Source organism: Strix uralensis, chromosome 5 (assembly GCF_047716275.1).
Source record: "Strix uralensis isolate ZFMK-TIS-50842 chromosome 5, bStrUra1, whole genome shotgun sequence".
Lineage (NCBI taxonomy): Eukaryota > Metazoa > Chordata > Aves > Strigiformes > Strigidae > Strix > Strix uralensis.
In genome coordinates, this window is record NC_133976.1 from 67,502,968 (window position 1) to 67,509,141 (window position 6,174).

The following is a 6,174-nucleotide window of genomic DNA, read 5'->3' on the forward strand; positions in this document are numbered from 1 at the left end:
CTTCTAGTGGACTTATTGCAATGTCATTCAAATTTGAATAGAGTATTTTAGAAATACAATACCACAATAATTGCAGAACTTATTTAAAAGAGGGCCTCATGTAGGAGGAAAGTAACATTTTCATTGATATTGCTAAAAATAACCACGCTCCAGTATTCTACAGGTCCAAAAGAGATAAGCGAATCTTGGCACATCTTGGAGAGTTCAGCCCTTTAGCCTTTAAGCCTAAAGCCAAACAAAACTGTGAATTGTGAGGTGGTTTTGATTTCATCCTGTATTCAGCAGCTGGCCATGGAACATAATCAAAAATTGCCCAAGTCTATCAGAGATGCTTTAAGACAAGCTCTTAAATGAATCTGGGCCATTTCATATTCATAATGAAATCTTAATCCAAACAAATTTCATACACAGCTGGTACTGATCTAAACACAATTGATAAAGAAAAAAATAGATATTTCAGTCTCAAAAGTGACAGGATAGTTACCTGCAAAGCAAGAGACATGCGGGAATGGTGGATCAGGAAGCTATTAACTAGTCACAGTAGGTATGGTTTAGCAAGCTGAATTTGGCGTCTACTACCATATATCATTGTCTTTACTCTGAGTGTAATGTACAAAGGAAAGTTTTGAAGAGATTACTGCAGATTTAAGAACAGCTTAAGTGCAATGTGGTACTTGAGCAAATGAAATGTATGTGTACACCCATACTCTGGATATCTTTGTTATATGATCTTACAGAACAACTGAGGAGACTTTGCTAGAGCATTGAGAAATTAGACACTGTTTCCCACTTAGTGAATATGATGATGACAGTTAAAATATCCCTCCAGTAACAGTAATTTTTTTGCATTCCTAAGCATGCTTGCAGGTAAGTGTAATGGGGCACAGGCTGTTAAGAGAGATATTGCAGTAGGTGTTAATTCAAAGTTTAAATCACAAAAATCTATAATACAAAGACAAAAATCTTTTAAAGAATCACATTTGTAAAGCTAGTGAATTAATATGCTGACTGGGACCTGCTTCTGACAGGTCCAGCTCATTACATTCAGATACACTGGCACGACTGAATCTGTCGGGAGTCTAAAAGTCTCTGAGAATGTTCAGAGTGACATTTGGGATAACAGGGGTGAATTTCAGCCAGGTCTTTCATATACCCATTTGCTGCTCTATATTTTTGGCTCCAAGTGTGTGCCAAGATCAAATTCCCAGACTTTCTCAGTGCCCGAGCAAATATTGTTAAACCCAGATTTAGAACATTCATAAAACACAGAGGCAGCACATTACTGCACACGTCTGCTGTCACACAAACGTGGTCAGACAGCAGGTCATGAACCAAGGGTGGTGTGCGGAGCCTTATACAGCTTTGAAGCATTCTTTGTCACGAACAGCAAGACTCCATCTCATCGACAATGTGTTTTGAGATATTCATAAAGGATAACTTTATCCTGGGGAGATTAATCTCCTGCAAACCCTCCAACAAGCTTGGGAAGGGGAAGACAGAGGTTCCTCTAAGCAGCAATTTAGTGACTAGATCGGACTCCTGCTCTGAACGTCCCTTTAGGGTAAACTCTCTCCCTCACATTACTGTGGAAAAAGCCTACAATGCTGAGCTTGGCTCAGTTAATAAAAACTAGCAAAAAGCTAGGCTACGATTTGCATTTCAAATCACCATTTCCCTCCCCTCCCCACTTGAAGTGGATGTGGCCCATGTTATTTTAGCTAATAGGGGATATTAGATAAAACTCTCATGGAGCAGAGCACAGAGGAGTTATGGCAGGCTGCTCTTGCAATACAGTTTCTGAAATCAAGGCTAAAAATTATGCTTGCCTCAAGAAGAGCTCCAAGGGCAGGGACAATCCCCTCACTACTACTTTTTCTGATGGAGATTCAGCCAACAAGATGTACAAATGTCTAAGATGTCGTCTGCCATCTAAGTCTCATTACCTTTCATGAGTAAGATACTGCTGCCTTCCTTTATGATGAGCACCTGTCTGTAATTTTAAACATCCAGAGAAATTAACTTCTTTCAAAGATGTATTTTCAGTACAGTTACATAGGCTTTCTTTTTCCTTAGAATATATGCTAATACCTTCACGCTGTTCTTCAGAACAGAAACTTTAGAAAGATAAAGGTGATAGAATAGATGATTATTGTTATAAGAAAAAAAAAATGGAGTCAAAAGTTTTTAATTAAAGAAGACAGAATGAACTTCTCTTCTACCTCAGAGAGCTCTTTATGGTGTTCCAGTACCTCCATGGCTGATACCAGCATCAGGAAAGAAAGTGCAGAACTTCTCAAGGAGTTTTTTCCTTTTTTAAAATTTCCTTCTCTCTCTTTGTTACAGTCTTGGTTCAGCTTATTAAAATTTTTTTTATGGCTTCGTACCTTAAAACACAAAGTGGGATTTACAGTGCTTCGTCAACTTAAGCTGAAGTCCCAGGAAGTGAAAAAAAGAGTGGAAAAAAACAAACAAAAAGAAAAAAGAAAATCTTGATATATACATGATGAAATATAGTGATGAGAACACACCCTTATGTGTTCCCAGCCAATGCTTATTAGGTATCATCATTTAGAGACTGAAATATAGATATTCCTGGAGATCAATTACAGCTATGATAGTATCAGAGATCTTTATTTTCTTTCAAATGCAAAAGAAAACTCTGTGAAAATGAAAATGAACAAATAGAGTTGCAGGCTCCAAAGCAGCACTACTTTCAGAAAATACTGAAGTATCACTACCAAAAAAAACCACAAACCCAAAAAAAATCCCCAAACAACCAAAACCAAACACACACAATCCCCCCCCCCAAAAGCTCTGTCTTGGCTCGTGGAAGAATTTAGCCTCACTAAACCACCAAACTGGAATTTACTGTCAGAGTGAAAGTAAATCTTGCCTTTCAAGATTTAAAAAAAAAAAAAAAAAACCAGCCATGTGTTTAATGTCAACATTAATGAAGTCATGGTCAGCCCACCTCAAAACAAGAAAGCCTATCTAAAAGAGTTTAGAGAACAAGGCCACTTGTAAGTTGAAATACTGATCAAGAAGTACAAGGATAGACCTATGTAGCCTCTTTCGCTTTTTTGAGTTGTCAGTAACACATCTTCATTAAATATTCAGAAGGATATGAATATGTTGTCTTATCTCATGCTGAAAACATAGAATGTGTGTGTACATGAGAAAGAGAGAGCAAGAGAGCACTTTTCTTGCAAAGACATTAAGATCCAGTCAGGATATAAAAATAGTTCTTACATTACAGCACATCATGAAATATTTCTGAGTTTCCTTATGATACTAGACTGTAATAACACAAAAGAAAAACAAGACATTGCTGCATCCTACATACGTGGTCACAGGTACAGTTACTTCTTGCATACGACTTTCTACTCTTGGGCTATGTCTGCAAAGGAATATTCAAAGTTAAGGTAAATCCACTGAAGATATGAAGTCAGTTACTCTCTTTCAGACAAACCTTTAGATAGTACAATTATAGCTGAACAAAACCATCCATTTCTCCTGCACTTTTCATGAAGAGAAGGTTTCTAAGCAGAGCGTTTGGAGCATACATCCACAACAGATTATTTCATCAGGCTACTTATAAACCTTATTTTATTAAAGAAAGGGAAATAGTTTGACACAGAGGAAGAATTCCCTTATTCAGGGCAAATACATCCATTAGGAGAATAATTACTTTTTAAAAAAAAGTGTTGCATCTTGCCTTCATCAAGCTGATAGGGACTGCAGCACCAAATCATATATGATCTGTCTACTTTTAAAACCTGCTGTTATCATTCACTGACAATGATGAATAGAAATATATTGCCATATAAATACAATATTATAACATTATTTTTTATATTCTTAAGTAACTGACAAAATATACACATACAAACTCATGTTAATGGTAATAATAAAAATGAGCTTACACACAACAGCGATATAAAACTGTATCTTCACGTTATAACGCTTTGGACATTGACACTAAGTATTTTTAGAACCGGTTTTGAGAATGAAGTGATGGAGATAAGAGAAAGGGAAGGTATTGCTCCTGGCTACTTGAAATAAAACAAGCTTTTCAGACATATAGCCACTGTTGCCATTTTGCCTCTTAATATTTTATATAAAACAGATGTTTTTTCAGATACTGGCTAAAATCCAACCTAGCATAAATCAAAAATCATATAGACCATTCAACTTTTCACATATTCTTTCAATATTTAGTTCCCTGTCTTGCAAATACACGTACAGAACTTCTCCATATGGGCAGGCTTACTGAACTGCATCCTCGACAGGCTCAAGATAAAAATATTTACATACGTATATATACATAGATGTATGTATGTATAGACAAACATATATACATGTATATATATGCCTTGGTAGATTATATATGGAAACTCATTCCACCTACAATTTCAGTAAGTGCAAACTGGGCCCTCAGAGAAAATGGAGTGGCAAGGATATTTACACTCTCACAAAACAAAACAAATCACACTGATGGTTTGCATTATCCATATTTCTGATTTTAAACCCAGCTTTTTTAGGATGAACGAGCTAATGAATTTATGACTCGTGTGATCAGGTTTGGCTATACCTTATCTTTCACATTATTAAGGGTACATTATTATGGCTTGCTTTCACAGTTGATGCTATTTGTTTGACTTATTGATTAGCATAACTTTCATTAAAGTTTCTGAGTGTTTGGAGGGCATGAATAGATTTTATTGCTGCTTCAAGAAGATGAAGAACTTGGGACTTTTGTTTTCTTCTACATTAGAACAGAATTATCCTGCTAAGTTATCAAACTCTGTGTCACTTTATATGTATTTTAAATTCACTAGTTCCTTCAATGGTTTCTTTAAGGGGAAATCCAAGTTGAATCTTGACTATGAAAATTTAATTTCTGGGAAGTTCTCAAAGACCATTCTGAGGTTCACCTCTCAGATTAAGAAAGAATATTTTAATTAAACTCTTTTCCCGTGCACACCATTCATAAGAACTCCATATGGCGCTAAGGGATCTTCCTAGAAACAACCAGAAGTTGATTTTGAAACAGTTTACCTTTAATGTTTAAGCTTACAATATAAATGGAGGGACTCTTTTACTTACAAAAATCTTGTACGATTATTTTGTTTGTGATTATCCCCAGAGAGTGAACAAATCTTGAAATTAAAAGCAAGTAAGCACAGAATAATTACCAGAGCTAGGAAAGTGGTAGAGTTATTTCTAGTATGTTTTAGAAAGATAAAATACAAACAGTTATAAAGTAGATAGAGATCTATTCTAAAATCAAGACTCCACCAAAGTGCTCAGGCCTACTGAGTCTTCTCTCATGTAGACACGCATGTAAAGAATAAGAAGATACTTAGTTAATACGAGAATTAAGCGTATGCAAAACTGCTTTTTCTGAGCAGAGACAGCATTACTAGTGTCCTTAAACTGACACATATTCTGAAGTGTTACATATAATTGGGACCTTACAAAAGAATATTAGGAATTATAGGAAAAAAAAAACCCTCAGCAAAAGAATGGAACAAAAAGAAAGAGGAATTGTGAACCAATTTTACATATATTTAGTCAAATAACAAGGATACTTCACATTTTTAGAACATTTTTTCTGCTACTCTCTCTAGAGAGGGTACAGATTTTTCAGTTAGGAGTCAAAGACTATTTGAAGCTGTCTCTTGCGATATCATTTACTGAAAAACACTAATAAACACTTAAAGGTCATTAAAGGAGAACATCTATACTGAATAGAATAAGTAGTATAAGAAACACTTTCTTTGATCCATGTATAATATAATCTTAAACCACTGGAGGTAGAGCTAGACAGTCTGTATAATGTCCCGTAAGTTTATGGAAATATATCCTACAGATTTCAGAGAGACTTATTTAATAGAATCATAGGTTGGAAAAGATCACTAATCAACCATATTCAACCATAAACCTAACACTGACAAGTCCACCACTAAACCATGTCTCTAAGCACCACGTTTACATGTGTAGGCTTATATATCCTTTATGTATAAAGATACAATACGGATTATCTTCTAAAAATAGCTTCTAGTTTCTGTTTCTTCTGACTCAGATTCTAGTTCACACTTACAAAATATCATTTGTTGAAAAGTTTCAGAAGCTTTCCAAACTTCCAGAGTTTAGGCATCTCCAAGAAGGAAG